We start from the raw sequence: 18,600 nt of genomic DNA on the forward strand, positions 1-18,600 counted from the left end.
GCAGTGCTCTCTGAAACTCCATCCCCAAAACAAACTCCACCTGCTTGAGATGCCCAAATGAGCTCCCACAAGCAGGAGAGCTCCACAGTCTGAGTGTCCTGCTCCCTTCTTAAGTGCTTTGCTCAGTGACATAATCAATGTTGACAGTGACATTTAGCATTCCCACCCACCAAAATGAACAGGGGAATTTCCACCCCCTTCTCAGAGCCATTGTTTCAGGCTGGCTGCAGACTCAGGCAGATATCACTGTATCAGTTATGCTTAGGGTATATCTGCACTGCCAAAACAAAACAAACCCCTGTGGCAGCAAGTCTCAGAGCCCAGGTCAACTGACTTGGGCTTGTGCTACAGGGCTGAAAATAGCAGTGCAGACCTTCCTGCTCAGACAGGGACCTGGGCTCTGAAACTGGGCAAGGAGGGGAGAGTCGGAGAGTCCAGGTTCCCTCCTCAGTCGGAAGGGCTGCATTGCTATTTTTTCCCCATTGCATGAGCTTCACAAGCCTGCGTCAGTTGACCTGGGCTCTGATACTTGGTGCCGCATGGTTTCTATTTGCCCTGTAGATGTACCCTTGGTTCGCAATTTTAAATATTTCTATGCAGCCCCGAGAGCTAGCAATGAGAGCAGAGATTCTGGAGTGCAAGACAGGAAGAAGTCCCAGTTTTCAGAGCTGTTCTGAACTGGAGCAGTTCAGCCCCTTGTGCAGGATCCTCAGTCCTCACTGCATCATTTCCAGGGTTTCGTTCACACTGGACTGAAATAACTCTTGAAGGTGGGCAGTGTGATGCAGTAGGGACTGTCTGTGTGGGGAGTGGGAGAGCAGGGGAGGACTTTAGGGGATGGACATTGCCAGGGCCTGTAACCTGAGCTAGGTAAGGGAGGGGAAAGGTCAACACCTTTGCCTGGGAAGGGGACAAAGCCCAGAAGGACTCGGTGGAGGGGTCCTGACTGTGCCTGCAAGCCCTGCTGTAACCTGTGTTCCTGTTGTCCAATAAACCTTCTGTTTTACTGGCTGGCTGAGAGTCACTGTGGGGCCCAGGAAGAGGGGTGCAGGGCCGGACTCCCCACACTCCGTGACAGGCAGTGACCCCCCCGCCCCCAGTACGGTTCCCTCCAGCTCTCACTCTCGCTGGACATCTCACCAGCAAGGCTAAAGGCTGAAGGGGCCATGGAGACTCCCACCTTCTCATGCCCTAGAAGCGGATACTCTCCGACAGGGCTGGGACACCCCGGCAAGGAGTGGTATGGGGATGTGTGCCCTGTCATTGTCCAGGCCATCCCCATTCTGGGGCTGGCAATATGGCTACTTTCCCAGGAACGCCAAGCTCAGCCTGCAGCCCTGGCTCCCTCAAGCGCTCCTCAACCACAGCCCTGCTCCCGCATTCCCAGGGCAAGGAACCACTGCAGGAATCCAGCTGGCAGCATAACTTGGAAAACCTGTGATCAGCTCACCACCACTCGGCGCATCTGGTGAGGGAGGGATCCAGATGAGCAATAGGACGGGCACGTGGTTAAAGCAGACTTAGGACTCATGAGATCTGGGTCCAGATTCTGGCTCTGCCCCAGCTCCCTGCGTGACCCAGAGCAGGTCACTTGGATTCTGTGCTCTGGGGTCTGAGGATAACGATACACACCCAGCAAGGGCCAAACAGTGCCAAGCACATAGCCCTCTGCCGCCAGCAGCACTCCCCACCCTTTAAGGAAAACCCCAGAAGGGAGGGACAGAGTGGGAGCAATTCTGTAGCTAGGAAAATGGGCACAACTGTCCTACAGAGCCATGGCCAGCGACTTGTGGTTGTGCGGCCCAAGCTGAGGCCCTTGGCGGGGTCCGCTTTTCAGATAGTTCCCACAACTGCCCTGGCAGAATCAGGCCCCTTCAAGAAAGTTCAAGCTGAGGACCCAAAAATGAAGGCCCTCGAAATCCCACATCCCTTTTGAAAATGCTGGCCCAAGCCTTTAGGTGGGTCCTCAGCAGGGCAGTTAGGCCACTCCCTGGTAGCTGCAAAGAGGCAGGGAAGAAAAGAAGGAATAAGAGCATCTGAAACAAGAACTGGACCTAAAACCCAGCTTCACTCTTCCATCCCCCTTGCTATGGCCTTGGCCCTTCCTGGGCCACGCCAGGACTTGAGCGGCAGTGCTGAAGGTCAGTGAAGGAGTCAGTCCTGACTTGCTAGTCCTGGCCTGGCCTGGCCACAAGTGAGGAAACGCCCTCAGAGAACCTGTTCTCAGTTCCATTTCACAGACACGAGAGATTCTCCAGGATTCTGGGGGCTTCATTCATTCAAACAGAGCTTCTGGGCCCTGCGAACCCCCTGGCCCTAGTGATTGTGGATACACAGAGAATGGCTGCCCTTGGAAGAGGAATCTGGTGTGGCGAGGAGATGCGTTGTCATGTTTGGCAAGAGGCATCCTGGCTACCTCTTCCCTGTACACGCAATGAGAGAGCGAGGCGTTTGCTCCCTCCCACACCTCAGGTACCACAGTAATTGCATAAGGCACTGAAGATTTCCAGAAGCAACAAAGGGCCAAATTCTGACCTGGCCCCCTCCCTGAGCTGCCCTGCAGAGAATCAGCCAGCGCACAATTTGGCCAATAACATGTTGAGTTGTAAAGCGGCAGAACTTTAGCGTGGCTGGGTCATTGTGGCAGAGCACTGGGAGAGAGCTCTCCCGGCGATATAAAAAAACCCGCCCCACATTACAGTGCTGAAACTTGCAGTGCTTGGGGGTGTTTTTTCAGACCTCGAGTGAGAAAGATGCAGTGCCGTACAGTGCCAGTGGAGACAAGCCCTTAGTCTGTGGCTGGGAACAGCGACACTCACCAGAATTGGAGCCAGAGATGGCCACTGGGACACCCCAGCAGCAGTAACCGTGGGGGAAGGCAAAAAAGCTCGACAATGGTTAGGTGGCTGGTGCAGGGAGACCACAGCCTCTCCTGCTGAGCAATATAGGCCTGGGCCACACTACGCAGTTAAACCGATTTTAACAGCGTTAAATCGATTTAATGCTGTACCCGTCCACACTACAATGCACTTTAAAGGGCTCTTTAAATCGATTTCTGTACTCCTCCCCAACGAGAGGAGTAACGCTAAAATCGATATTAACATATCGATTTAGGTTTAGTGTGGCCACAAATCATAGTTATTGGCCTCCGGGCGGTATCCCACAGTGCACCACTGTGACCGCTCTGGACAGCAATCTGAACTCGGATGCACTGGCCAGGTAGACAGGAAAAGCCGCACGGACTTTTGAATTTCATTTCCTGGTTGGCCAGCGTGGAGAGCTCACCAGCACAGGTGACCACGCAGAGCTCATCAGCACAGGTGACAATGCAGTCTCCTGAGAATAGAACAAGAGCTCCAGCAGGGACCGCACGAGAGGTACTGGATCTGATCGCTGTATGGGGAGAGGATTCTGTGCTAACAGAACTCCGTTCTAAAAGACGAAATGAAAAAACTTTTGAAAAAATTTCCAAGACCATGATAGAGAGAGGCCACACCAGGGACTCAGTGCAGTGCAGAGTTAAAGTCAAGGAGCTCAGACAAGCCTACCAGAAAACCAAAGCAGCAAACGGAAGATCCGGGTCAGGGCCAAAAACATGCCGCTTCTACGCTGAGCTGCATGCAGTTTTAGGGGGCTGCGCCACCACTTCCCCCCCCCTTGTCTGTGGAGTCCGAGGTGGGGGTTATAATCTCAACCATGGATAAGGATTCAGTGGAGGGGGAAGATGAGGAGGAGGAAGAGGAGGATGAGGTTGCAGCGAGCACACAGCACTCCGTTAGCCCCAACAGCCAGGAGCTTTTTGTGACCCAGACGGAATTACCCTCCCAGCCCTCCCAAGCCACTAGCCCAGACAGTGAAGCCATGGAAGCGACCTCTGGTGAATGTACCTTTGTAAATATAAAACATGGTTTAAAAGCAAGCGTTTTTTAATGATTGATTTGCCATGAGGGTTTGGGATGCATTCGCAGCCAGTAAAGTTACTGGAAAAGTTTGTTAATGTGTCTGGGGATGGAGCGGAAATCCTCCAGGGACATCTCCATGAAGCGCTCCTGGATGTACTCCAAAAGCCTTTGCAGAAGGTTTCTGGGAAAGGCAGCCTTGTTCCATCCTCCATGGTAGGACACTTTACCACGCCATGCATGTAGCAAGTAATCGGGTATCATTGCATGACAAAGCCTAGCTGCGTATGGTCCCGGTGATTGCTGGCATTCAAGAAACATCCGTTCTTTATCTCGCTGTGTTATCCTCAGGAGAGCGATATCGTTCATGGTAACCTGGTTGAAATTGAGGAATTTAAGTAAGGGGACAGAGAGATGGGGGAGGGGAGGAAGGATAGCGCTGAGCTTTTTAGCGTTTGGCCAGCAGGAATCTTCCCAGCTACCACCCACAGTGGGGGGGGGGGGAGAAAGGGGGGTAATTAGCAGTGATCTTCCATGATACCAGCCATGCGGTGGGGGGAGGGGTAAAGCAATTCTAGAGTATTGGATTGGGAAGGGGTTGGCGTCTGCTGCTTCTTGTTAACAGGAAAGAAGCAGCAAAGGGAACTGTGTATATCAAGGCTGGAGAAGCTGTGCCTTACCATGACCGCATGCAAGCTGAATTGCGATGCCCGGACCTGCGTCTGTGAGATCTCTAACACCAGAGCCACAGGCACTCACTAGTAAAAGTTTCCAAATGCGACCTTGTAGTGAAATCACATGTGCTACGTAAGGTGAATAGTGTTGTTCACTGTGAAAGAGTATAGCCATTGCTCTGTAAAATGTATCTTTTTAAATACTTCTCTCCCTATTTTCCCCCTCTCATGCAGCTGCACATTTTTCAAGCTTCCCTACCCCATCCCGAAGGCTAGCTCAGATAAGGCGGAGGAAGAAGAGGACACGAGATGAAATGTTCTCAGAAATCATGGCAGTAACCCGCAATGAAAGAGCTCATCTGAGGGAGTGGAAGGACGTGGTAGCAAAGTACAGGAAAGAGGCCAGTGAATGTGAGGACAGGAGGGACCAACGTGAGGACAGGAGGGACCAACGTGAGGACAGGAGAGACGCTCGAGAGGAGAGGTGTAGGCAGGAAGATCAGCGGTGGCGGGATGCAACGCTGGAGCTGCTGCGTGATCAAACTGACATCCTCCGATGTCTGGTGGATCTTCAGGAGGAGCAGCGGGGTCACAGAGTGCCGCTGCAGCCCATGCTTAACCACCCTCAGTACTCACCATGTTCCATGTCTTCCTCACCCAGACGTGTAAGAACGCGTGGGGGAAGGCTTTGTGCACCAGCCTGTGATGCAGTAGGGACTGTCTGTGTGGGGAGTGGGAGAGCAGGGGAGGACTTTAGGGGATGGACGATGCCAGGGCCTGTAACCTGAGCTAGGTAAGGGAGGGGAAAGGTCAACACCTTTGCCCGGGAAGGGGGACAAAGGAAGGGAGCGGCAGGAGGGAAGCAGTTTGAGTTTGGGCTTGGGGCTGTGTGGGCGGAATTCAGGGTATCCTAGCTAGGATCCAAGCACCCTGAAAGCCCAGAAGGACTCGGTGGAGGGGTCCTGACTGTGCCTGCAAGCCCTGCTGTAACCTGTGTTCCTGTTGTCCAATAAACCTTCTGTTTTACTGGCTGGCTGAGAGTCACTGTGGGTCCCAGGAAGAGGGGTGCAGGGCCGGACTCCCCCACACTCCGTGACAACTGGTGGCAGCGGCGGGAGATACTGCACCCCGTGGACGGCGCTTCCTGCAGTAGGTGACTGGGGAGCAGTAAAACGAAGGGGTGGTTAACCCCTGGGAGTGTGTGCCCAGTGAGAAGGACTTTGCAGTAACAGGGTCCCCCGGGGGATTGCAGCGAGCGGTCCCAGGGGTGGAGGAATCTGCAGCTCGACCCTGGCAGAGAGATGGTGACCTCAAGAAGGGCTGGTGCACTAGGGGTCCCCCTGGAAACCGTGGGGAGCGGCGAGCACCCCGGCCTGTGAGTGGCCAGCAGGAAGATGTATGCCAAGCGGCGCAAGTGCGACCTGCTGGAGCTGTGCAAGCAGAGGGGGCTGCGCCCGGGGAGACGCACCAAGGACCAGCTGATTGCCCAGCTGGAGCAGGGAGACCGCATGAATGAACGGAGCCCTGTCTCTGAGGGAAGCAGCCGGGCAGATGCAGCGCAGGCACCAGTGTCTGTCCCCGCTGGGAGTGGTCAGCCGGTGGACGAGGGCTTCCCGAGACCCCCCCTTCCTAGGCCTAGGGGAAGGGCGGGGAGGAGCCCAGTGTATACCGAGGGCACCGTGACACCCCCCCAGCAGGGGATCCTCCCGGCAACGCTCGGCATCCGTGGAGCGGACGCGGCTGGAATATGAAAGGGAGAAGCTCGAGTTAAAGAGGCAAAAGCTGGAGGAGAAGGCGAAACAGCGTGAACATGAGCTGGAGGAGAAGGCGAAACAGCGTGAACATGAGGAGAATCAGCGGAAACATGAGCAGGAGGAGAAGGAGAAACAGCGTAAACATGAGCTGGAGCTGGCCCAGCTGGCGAGCAATGGGGCCCCGGCTGCGGTGAGTGAGGGGGGACCCAAGCCTACAAAGAGCTTTGATAAGCACTTGCTGCCCCGGCGTAAGGAGGGGGAGGACATAGATACCTTCCTGACGGCCTTTGAGAATGCCTGCGAGCTGCACAGGGTTGACCCTGCAGACAGGATCGCAGTTCTCACCCCCTTACTGGACTCCACAGCCGTGGAGGTGTACAGCCGACTGAAAGGGGCGGAGGCAGGGGACTATGAACTGTTCAAACAGGCCCTGCTCCGCGAGTTTGGGCTGACTCCTGAGATGTACCGGAAAAAGTTCCGGAGCCAGCGTAAAACCCGTGAGGTCACATACCTACAACTGGTCAACCGGGCGCAGGGGTATGCACGCAAGTGGACAGCTGGGGCCCAAACTAAAGCTTGGACGCACCTTGGACCTGCTTGACCTATTCATACTGGAGCACCTGTACGAGCAGTGCCCGTCCGACTTGAGGCTGTGGTTGATGGACCAGAAGCCGGAGAACCCACAGCACGCAGGCCAGCTGGCCGACCAATTTGTGGACAGTCGGGCAGGGGATGGCAGGGAGGAGTCTCGAAGGAGCAAGCCTGCCTCAACGCAGAGAGAGAGTCATCATGGGACCTCCCAGCGGGGTCCTATGGAGAACCCCCCCAAAAGGGGAACATCCAGCGGCAGGTCCCTCCGACTCACTCAAGGGGACTCACGAGACATGGGCTGCTATCGCTGTGGCCAACGAGGTCACATATGGGCCCAGTGCCCCAAGCTCAGGGACAGACCAAGCAGACCCAACCCGCAGAGGGTGGACTGGGTAAAAACCCAATCGGAGGAGGGGCTACATTCCCAGGAAAGGGGGGCTGGCAACATACCACCTGTGGATGCGCCAGGCTCCGGGTTTGTGGTTTACCGGGTGGGCGCGGGGCTGCCCCTCCAGAAGGAGTGCATTGTTCCCCTGGAGGTAGATGGGAGGAAGGTCACTGGGTACTGGGACACGGGCGCAGAGGTGACGCTGGCCCGACCCGAGGTGGTGGCCTCAGATCGGATGGTGCCTGACACCTACCTGACCATGATGGGCGTGGGCGGGACCCCATTCAAGGTGCCCATGGCAAGGGTACACCTGAAATGGGGGGCCAAGCAGGGCCCCAAGGATATGGGGGTACACTGATATTTGCCCATTGACGTGTTAATGGGAGGGGACCTCGAGGACTGGCCTAGTAACACCCAGAGTGCCCTGGTCATGACTCGTAGTCAGAGTCGGCAAAGGGCACTGCACCCCGACAACGGGGAAGGTACTCGACCCGAGGTGCAGGACCCTAACCCAGGGAGCGGGGAACGCCCAGGGGCACGGTGCAGAAAGGCTGCGGCCTCAGACCCAGCCAGCAAGAGAGAGCCGGTCCCCATCCCTGTCCCAGCTGCTGAGTTCCAGGCCAAGTTGCAGAAAGATCCCTCCTTGCGGAAGCACAGGGACCGGGCTGACCTTAGTGCGGTACAGACCATGAGGAGAGGTTGCAAGGAGAGGTTCCTGTGGGAGAAGGGGTTCCTGTACCGAGAATGGGCTCCCCCAGGGGAAGTAGAGTCATGGGGGATCAGGAGGCAGCTGGTGGTTCCCCAGAAGTTTCGTCACAAGCTGCTGTACCTGGCCCATGACATCCCTCTCGCAGGGCACCAGGGAATCCGGCACACCAGGCAGAGGCTGCTACAGAACTTTTACTGGCCTGGGGTCTTTACCCATGTCCGACAGTACTGCCAATCCTGTGACTCCTGCCAGAGGGTGGGGAAGGCCCGGGACAAGGGGAAAGCGGCTTTGAGGCCTTTACCCATCATAGAAGAACCTTTCCAGAAGGTGGCCATGGACATAGTGGGACCCCTCAGCAAGATGACCCAGTCAGGGAAGAAATACATCCTGGTGGTGGTGGACTTTGCCACTCGCTACCCCGAGGCGGTGGCCTTGTCCTCTATCGAAGCCGACACAGTGGCAGATGCGCTGCTGACAATTTTCAGCCGGGTGGGGTTTCCCAAGGAGGTCTTAAGGGACCAGGGGTCCAACTTCATGTCGGCCCTGCTCCGGTCCTTATGGCAGAAATGGGGGGTCCAGCACAACTGGGCCTCAGCGTATCACCCCCAGTCCAATGGGCTGGTAGAAAGGTTCAACGGGACGCTGAAGACGATGCTAAAAACATTTATAAACCAGCACCCGCAGGACTGGGACAAGTACTTACCTCACCTGCTGTTCGCGTACAGGGAGGTGCCCCAGGAATCTACCGGGTTTTCACCTTTCGAACTGTTGTATGGAAGGCGGGTAAGGGGGCCCCTAGACCTGATGAGGGACGAATGGGAGGGGAAGGCCACTCCCGAGGGAGAGTCAGTGGTGGAGTATGTCCTGACCTTCCGGGAAAGACTGGCCGAGCTCATGGGCCTGGCCAGGGAGAATCTGGCCCGAGCCCAGAGGAGGCAGAAGGTCTGGTATGACCGCACGGCGCGGGCCCGCGCCTTCGCCACCGGAGATCAGGTGATGGTTCTCATCCCCGTGAGGAGAAACAAACTCCAGGCCGCCTGGGAAGGGCCCTTCAAGGTTATCAAGCAACTGAATGAGATAAACTATGTGGTGGAGCTGTCAAACCGGGCACATCACCGTCGGGTGTACCATGTGAACATGATGAAACCATACTATGACAGGGGGAAGGTGGTGTTGGCCGTGTGTGGACATTGGGAGGGGCAGGGATATGACCCCTTAGTGGATCTATTCCCTGGGACCAAAGCTGGTTCCCCCCTGGAGGCGATTCTCCTCTCTGATCAGCTGACCCCGGGCCAGCACGCTGAGATCAGAGGGGTGCTGCATCTATACGGACAGCTGTTTTCCAACCAGCTTGGACGCACTAATTTGACTGTCCACCGGGTGGAGACCGGGTCACATCCCCCTATAAGATGCTCCCCTTTTCGGGTCACTGGTAAAACTGCGTAGGATCTTGAAAGAGAGGTCAGGGACATGCTGGCTTTGGGGGTGATCCAGCCGTCTTCCAGCCCTTGGGCCTCGCCAGTGGTGCTGGTTCCCAAGAAGGATGGGTCAATCCGGTTCTGTGTGGACTATCGAAAGCTCAATGCCATCACCGTATCTGATGCCTACCCTATGCCCAGGCCTGACGAGCTCCTAGACAAGCTGGGAGGTTCTCGGTACCTCACCACTATGGATCTTACCAAAGGCTACTGGCAAGTGCCGCTGGATGCAGATGCCAGGCTGAAATCGGCCTTTATCACCCCGCTGGGGCTCTATGAGTTTCTGACCCTGCCCTTCGGTCCCAAGTGACCGCCGGCCTCCTTCCAGCGCCTGGTGGATCAGCTACTGAGGGGGATGGAGAGTTTTGCCGTGGCGTATATTGACGACATCTGCGTCTTCAGCCAGACCTGGGAGGACCACATGTCCCAGGTTAAACAAGTCCTGGACCGACTCCGAAAGGCTGGGTTAACAGTAAAGGCTGAGAAGTGCAAGGTGGGGATGGCTGAAGTATCTTACCTGGGCCATTGGGTGGGGAGCGGCTGCCTGAAGCCGGAACCAGCCAAGGTGGAGATAATCAGAGACTGGCCTGCCCCCCAAACCAAAAAGCAGGTCCAGGCCTTTATTGGGATGGCGGGGTACTATCGAAGGTTCGTGCCCCACTTCAGTGCCATAGCCGGCCCCATCACTGAACTGTGCAAAAAGGGGAAGCCAGACAAGGTGATCTGGACTGAGCAGTGCCAGGAGGCTTTCCGGGCGCTGAAGGAGGCTCTGGTTAGTGGCCCAGTTCTGGCAAACCCAGATTTTGACAAACCCTTTATGGTGTTCACCGATGCCTCAGACACGGGACTGGGGGCGGTGTTAATGCAGGAGGATGAAAAGGGGGAGAGACACTCCATCGTGTACCTGAGTAAGAAGCTGCTACCCCGGGAACAAAGCTACGCGGCCATCAAGAAGGAATGCCTGGCCATGGTGTGGACCCTTAAGAAGCTAGAGCCATATCACTTTGGGCGACACTTCACCGTGTACACCGACCACTCTCCCCTGACCTGGCTGCACCAGATGAAAGGAGCCAACGCCAAGCTCCTGAGGTGGAGCCTGCTCCTGCAGGACTATGACATGGACATGGTCCATGTGAAGGGAAGTGCCAACCTGACAGCGGATGCGTTGTCCCGAAGAGGGGACCCTGAACTTCCCCAGGTCACTGGGCAGAGTGACCCCGCTCAGTTCAGTCTCGAAGGGGGGAGAGATGTGATGGAGTAGGGACTGTCTGTGTGGGGAGTGGGAGAGCAGGGGAGGACTTTAGGGGATGGACGATGCCAGAGCCTGTAACTTGAGCTAGGTAAGGGAGGGGAAAGGTCAACACCTTTACCCGGGAAGGGGACAAAGGAAGGGAGTGGCAGGAGGGAAGCAGTTTGAGTTTGGGCTTGGGGCTGGATGGGCGGAATTCAGGGTATCCTAGCTAGGATCCAAGCACCCTGAAAGCCCAGAAGGACTCGGTGGAGGGGTCCTGACTGTGCCTGCAAGCTCTGCTGTAACCGGTGTTCCTGTTGTCCAATAAACCTTCTGTCTTACTGGCTGGCCGAGAGTCACTGTGGGGCCCAGGAAGAGGGGTGCAGGGCCGGACTCCCCCACACTCCGTGACACAGCCCACTCCACCCCCGTGGACAGTCCAACCAAAAGGCTGTCATTACATTGAAATGTGCTTAATGGCCTTTTCCTTCCCTCCTATCCTCCTCCCAAACCACTCCCGGATACCTTGTTAATTAACTTCCTCTTTTTATAATTACATGCTTTTAAATGAAGGGGGAGGGTGGGTTACTTACAGGGAATGACTTTTAATAAAGAATACATGCTTTTTAAACAAAAGTGACTTTACTTCCTTAAGCAAGCTGTAATCGAAGGGGGAGGGTGGGTTGCTTACAGGAGGAGTCAATAAAGGAGGGGAGGTTCATGAAAGGGAAACAACCACAGCAGTCACACCGTACCCTGGCCCGTGATGAAACTCATTTTCAAGGCTTCTCTGATGTGCACCGCTTCCTGGTGTGCTCTTCTAATCGCCCTGGTGTCTGGCTGCGCGTAATCAGCGGCCAGGTGATTTGCCTCAGCCTCCCACCCCGCCATAAAGGTCTCCCCCTTACTTTCACAGAGATTGTGGAGCACACAGCAAGCAGCAATAACAAAGGGGACATTGGATTAGCTGAGGTCTGAGCGAGTCAGTAATGTGCACCAGCGGGCTTTTAAACGGCCAAATGCACATTCTACCACCATCCTGCACTTGCTCAGCCTGTAGCTGAACAGCTCCTGACCACTGTCCAGGCTGCCTGTGTATGGCTTCATGAGCCATGGCATCAAGGGGTAGGCTGGGTCACCCAGGATAACGACAGGCATGTCAACATCCCCAACTGTTATTTTCTGGTCCGGGAAGTAAGTCCCTTGCTGCAGCCGTTTAAACAGAGTAGTGTTCCTGAAGACGCGAGTGTCATGAACCCTTCCTGGCCATCCCACATGAATGTTGGTGAAACGTCCCTTGTGATCCACCAGTGCTTGCAGCACCACGGAAAAGTACCCCTTGCGGTTTATGTACTAGGTGCCCTGGTGCTCCAGTGCCAAGATAGGGATATGGGTACCATCTATCGCCCCCCCCCCCACAGTTAGGGAATCCCATTGCAGCAAAGCCATCCACTATGACCTGCATGTTTCCCAGAGTCACAACCTTTCGTAGCAGCAGCTTAATGATTGCTTTGGTTGCTTGCAGCACAGCAGCCCCCACAGTAGATTTTCCCACTCCAAATTGATTCCCGACAGACCAGTAGCTGTCTGGCGTTGCAAGCTTCCAGAGGGCTATTGCCACTCGCTTCTCAGCTGTGAGGGCTGCTCTCATCTTGGTATTATGGCATTTCAGGGCTGGGGAAAGGAAGTCACAAAGTTCAAAGAAAGTGCTCATGCATGCGAAAGTTTCGCAGCCACTGGGAATCGTCCCACACCTGCAAAACTATGCAGTCCCACCGGTCTGTGCTTGTTTCTCGGGCCCAAAATCAGCGTTCAATGGGTAGAACCTCCCCCATTACCAGCAGGAGCTCCAAAGCGCAGAGGACCGCGGTTAGGGAGAAATCAGTGTCCATGTCCTCATCACTCTCATCACCGTGCTGCCGTAGCTGCCTCCTCCTTGCCTGCCTTTGCAGTTCATGGTTCACCATAGACTGCACGAGAATGCGCGAGGTGTTTACAACGTCCACGATTGCGCTATTGATCTGAGCAGGTTCCATGCTTGCTGTACTATGGTGTTTGCTTTCAGTTCACCCAGGAAAAAAGGCGCGAAATGGTTGCCTGCGGCTTTCAGGAAGGGAGGGGTGAGGCTGTACCCAGAACCACCTGCGACAATGATTTTTGCCCCGTCAGGCACTGGGATCTCAACCCAGAATTCCAAGGGGCGGGGGAGACTGCGGGAACTATGGGATAGCTACGGAATAGCTACCCACAGTGCAACGCTCCGGAAATCGACGCTAGCCTAGGGCCATGGACGCACACCGCCGGATTAATGTGCCTACTGTGGACGCGTGCAATCGACTTTATAATATCTGTTTTATAAAACCGGTTTATGTTAATTTGAAATTACCCTGTAGTGTAGACGATAGTCTCATTGCTTCCTGGCACGCCCCCCCATCTGTCTGTATCCAGCTGTTGTCTCTTGTCACGTCCTGAGAGTGTATAGTCTGCAAGGCAGGGACCATCTTTCTGTTCTGGGTTTGTACAGCACCTGGTGCCCTGGGCCACAGCTGGCCTCCTAGATGCTATGATGATACAAATCAATAATCATTTAAAAAATGCCTCAGGCACTCAGTGAGCCCTGCCCCCAGCCCCCTTGCTGCTGGTGCTCTGCTGGTCTGAAATCTGCTAGTTTAGATCCTGTCCTTGCCTACCCACCCCCATTCTCTCTGTCTCTCACACACACACCCCTGGCCTGGCCGTGGGCAAACCCCTAGCTTGGATAAATGGGACCTTTTGCCCCAGAGCTGAACAAACCCTGCACTAAGGCTGGTTAACACGTTCTCCTGCTGTGTGTTTTGGTTTCACGAGCAGCACGTGAGCGACAGGTGTCATCCCACCTGCCTTCAAGTTCTGAGCACAGCCTGGGCCGGAAACAAACTGAGTTGCCAAAACCCTGAGGGGATCTCCCATGGTATTGCCAGCCTGATCCCAACCCTTGGGACTCTGTGTCTGGAGAAGAAATCCCCAGAAGGGAGGGGACAGAGTGGGAGCAATTCTCTAGCTAAGGAATGGGTCCAGCTGCCCTACAGGCCCAGGCACCAACACAGAGGTCGTACCAAGAGCTCCTCTGGTAAAGGCAGAGCCAGAGCTGCCAGGGCTGAGAACTAGCAGCACCTCAAAGGAGGTGGTTGTGCCTTTTTCACCCATGCCTCCCCCTGGAGATGCCCTAATCAAGCTCCCTCGTCCTCCTGCTATACCCTGCAGCTCAGATGCCAGCTGCTAGACAGTGGAGCTTGTTGGGTTTCCTGGAGGAACCACGGAGCTCAATGGGATTTCGGGTCGTTGAAAGCTCACATGACCTCAAGTTACCATTTGGTCTCAGCCCCTGCTTTGAAGGCTTGCCAGTTAAAAGCAAGCTATTCTCTTGGAGAAACAATAGCGTCGGGATTCACAGTGTAAACTTGGGCTGGGGAGGATGTGCCGAACAAGCTTCACTTCCTAACAACTTCCACCCTGCAGCACTCAGCGAGGTCATGTGGCAGGTCCCCTGTGGCCATCCAGGGGCTTTGGAAAGGACAAATTTGCCTCGATAAAGATTCCATGATTCTGCAGCTGAGCCCCGCTGAACAGGCAAACTGGGCCCATCTCCCACTGCGTTACATCGGTTTGACAGCAGAGTAACTTCCTGGCTTGGGAAAAGTTAAATTGATAGGACCCTGGTGTAGAACAAGGCTGAATCAGGCCCATTGCCTGTTAGCTAGGGACACAGGGCTACGGTGAGCAGATAGCAAGTGCGAAAATCAGGACTGGGGGTGGGGGGTAATAGGAGCCTATATAAGAAAAAGCCCCCAAAATCGAGACTGTCCCTATAAACTCAGGACATCTGGTCAACCTACTGGGGGCGTCTCTCATTGTCATCACTAAGGGCCAGGCTTTGCCCTCCTTACTCGCACTGAGTAGTACCTTACGAAACGAGTAGCTTTGCTGAAATCAGCTGGGCTCGTTGCAGAGTGGGTGCTACTCAGGGTGAGCAAAAGCTGCAGAACCTGGCCCTCAAGGTGCCATGGCTCAGTCCACACAAACCAAAGGTACCAATTCTGTTCAGAAAGATGCACGCCTGCGCCTGACCATAAACGCAGCATCTGTGCAAACGTGTCCAGGCGTGCAGGCTGGCACAGCCACGCGCACGCACATTCACAGCTGACAAAGGCAGAAGCAAAGACAAGGCCCCGAGGAAAGGAGACTGCTTTCCCTTCAGGCATTCAAAGGGTTAAGGACGTTTTTAGAACCCATCAAAAAGAGTCCAATTCTCCTCTGCCCCTTCTGTCTCCTTCCCCCGCCGCAGGTCCAGGCTGGTGCCAAAGTCGGAACCTGCTAATCAGCAGCTCCCAGCAGCAGCTCTCTGTGCTGTCTTGACTCCTGGCCAAGCCGGCCTGAGCCTGCAGGCTGAGGAATGTGAGCGAGCCATGTGTCAGCGCTCCAGACTGGGGGAAAGTGCTGCTCCAGTGAACTCCCAGCAGCTGCCTTGACCCAGCCTGGCCGTGTGCAGGAGAAAGAGAAGTCTGGCTTCACAGCGCTTGGAACCGCATTTTCTCTCGGTCATTTCCGGCTGGATCTCCTGCCAGCCCACACGCTGAAAGAATGCGCCAGTGACCCAGGCATGGGGGGCCCTCACGTGCCCTGGGCACTGACCGGGGGCCTGGCGGGGGAGGGGCAGTTGTAACAAGAGAAACTTTTAAAGGCTAGTTTTAGTTTTACATTTTTAAAAGGGAAACAATGCGGTCGGGGGGTGGGGGGAGAGAAACTGCTATTGACAGAAGGAGCAACGGCCCTGTCTACAGGAGCTACCCTACAGTAAACAAGCCAGCCCCAGGCAACACCACCTGGCCCTGGTAACAAGGCTCTTCATCTTCAAAGAGCTTTGCAAACAATGGGCTCCATTCAACGGGGCTCTGTGGCACTGGGCTCTGGGGGGGCCAATCTGCCTGAAGGAGGGTGGCTGGGGCAGGTCTCCCAAATCCGGCTGCACTGGGGAACTGCCGCTTTGCAGGGGCTTCTCTTAGAGAGGGTGCGTGGGAACTGTGCTGACGACAGCCCCAGCAGAGCAGCCCAGCCCTTTCCATGCAGATGCAATGGGAGCCCACCCTGACCCTTGGCTGGGGGGTGCATAGAGGTGAGTGGGGGAGGAGGTGAGATGCTAAAGCTTCCCTGAAGGCGTAGCACATGTCACCCACTACCAGCAGGGCAGGAAGCTCCCGCCAGCACCCTGGCCCATGCTCTGGTTCGTGTCACTAAGCGCCAGAGTCACTTACTCTGTCTAGTAAGGAGGAGAACTGGTTATTTTAAGCACCCACCTGCCTGACTGCCACCCCTTCTGTGTGAGCAGCACCCCAGTGCTATTTTAGCAGCTGGCTGGATTCCTTGCAGGGGAACTGCACTGAGGAAAACTAGAGCTGGGGTGAATTCAGCCCAGAGAGCCATGAAGGCCCCTGACGGTGCCAAAATGGGCCACAAGGAGCAGACTGAGGATCTTCCCTTCCCCCCCCTCCCGCCCCCCGGGCAATATGCTGTACAAGCAGGAAAACGCACCGGCGTCTCTGCTGGTGCTCAGCACCAAGGCATGTCCTGGGGGGACTGGCTCAGGCAGCTGGGTGCACAGCAAGGAGCCATTCCCCTTGGGCAGAGCACGTCCAGTGCCCTCCCAGTCAGCAGTCGCTGGGTGCCGCTCACAGCTGAGGGCCTCTGCAGCTCGTGGAACAAGTGGGCATCTCCCTCCGGTTCCCAGGTGAGATCACCATTGCTGGCAGCCTCACAGCTGGGCCAAGGCTGGGCAGCCTGTGCCATGCCCCCGCCAGGGAGTTCAGCTGGCAGGGGGCTGAACAGGCAGCTCTCACGAGCGCTAACCTCACTCAAAAGCCAAATCAAACTGGCCAAGTCTGAGAACCAGTGGGAAGCTCCCGTGCCCCCCAAAGTCCCCCCCCCATTCTGCTGGAGGATTAATTGTTGCAGCTGAATTGGGGGCCAAGGGGATACAAGCTGCACTGAGCAGGAGTCACATTCTGGACATTCCTGTCAGAACCGGCAGAACCCTCCCTCCTGCTCTGTCTGTGCAGGGAGCTGAGTGGGCCTGTGCACCCTCCCTTGCCCCCTCCACCCAGGACTGGCTCCTCCTCAGTTCCCCAGTCTCAGCTGACCAGGTTCCTAGGGCCAGCCATGATTTCTACCTCTGCTTTTCCTGCCTTCTTCTAAACGTGCCATTGCTGTGACAAGAGGCAGCTTGGGACCCACAAGCCTGGCAAACAGAATTCAAAGCAGTGAAGCACTGCAGGTATCCCTTAATCTTATCCCATTACGCCTGCTTCAGATGGTTCCACCGCCTCCCACCCCTTCGGACAGCAGAAACCACAGCACTCAATAACACAACTGTCACGTGCAGAGGGTCTTTTGTCCACCCCTGGGGACCATGTCTCTGACTCGTGTTCCAGGGATGTCTTCTCACCCTGTGCAGGTCAAAGCCCAGCAGTACTTACACCCTGTTTGGATAGCTGTGACTCTCGGAGCCCCCTCAGTGCCCGCTGGCGGAGAGCCCACTCTACCATCACTCATACCAGGCCCGGCCCACTCGCTGCCCTCAGCACACTGTGGGCATCAAAGGTAGCCAAAAGAGCCACCTAGACAGCGGCAATCACTGGTGACTCTACAGATGATGGAGCCCAGGGAGGGAAACTGGGGAGATGAGCCTGAATCTTTCCACCTTTAGCCCACAACACAAAAACTCACTTGTTTGCATAAGCTTTTCCCGTGACAGAAATGGCTGCAGAATCACTGACAAAACTTTGCCAAGGAAGCCAGCTAGTGAGAGCAAAGCCCCCCGCCTCTGCCCTGGAAAGCAGCAGAACTGCTCAGAATTCAGCCAGCACAATCCTTGCAGATGCTTTAAAATGATGTGTGTTTGGATCGTACCTAGACACTGTGGTGATGGGTGCGTTATAGATGCTGTAGATTAGAGTCAGCCTGATAGTGTCTTTATCTGGCTTGTGCCAAGATGTGGAATAACTTCAGGGCAGGACACCCACAAACAAAATAACTTCCATGCAGCAGACTGACAAAACATAAATGGTTATTTTAAAGTGCAATGGAAAGATACAATTCTATAGCTGTCCTAGTAATAGCTGAAAGATTTGACTCGTTTCAGGAGTGTGCCATGTATTAGCATGTGCAGACGCAGTGTGCTATTCAGTGAAGAACCAGCCCTGCAGCTCTCACTCACAGGAGTCATCCCCCTGAGCTCCACATATCTAGTCATGCAACTGAAATTTTGGCTCTGAAGCTAGTTGACAAGGGCCCTTTAAAGAAGCTGCGTGCACGAGAGGAAGGGAAAGTCTCACTTTCCCAGAGAATGCTGGGCGAAGGAGTCTCAGCTTGCAGAGAAGTGCAATATCTGTGACTTGTGAGCAGCTGCCTTCCATCAGCTCATCCAAGCAGCCAGAGAAGCAGGAGCTCAGATTGACTTGGTTCTATCCCTGGTGCATCCTTTGGTATTTAAGACGCCTCTCGGGAGAGATGCCTCCTGTCTCACAGACGCTAAGAACATTCATAAGGTTTTGTTCCCCTGGTTTTAGGTTTCTGAAGGGCTTAGCGTCTGCAGTGAAAATCATTACTTGGTGGCGAAAACACCCATAGCGCTGCCTATCTGCTCCCCAACCTGGAGCCAGGCTGAACTGGAGTTAAAAACCATCAGCTAAAAAGCCCCAAAACAATTAACTACAGAAAGAAAGAAAGAAAGAAAGAAAGAAGAAAGGAAGAAAGAAAGAAAATCTTCCACTGTTACAATACTAAGAACAAGCTAGTTCGGGAGTTACAGGAGATGGGCCAGAACCAAAACAAGACTTGGGAT

Source organism: Gopherus evgoodei, chromosome 9, assembly GCF_007399415.2.
Source record: "Gopherus evgoodei ecotype Sinaloan lineage chromosome 9, rGopEvg1_v1.p, whole genome shotgun sequence".
Lineage (NCBI taxonomy): Eukaryota > Metazoa > Chordata > Testudines > Testudinidae > Gopherus > Gopherus evgoodei.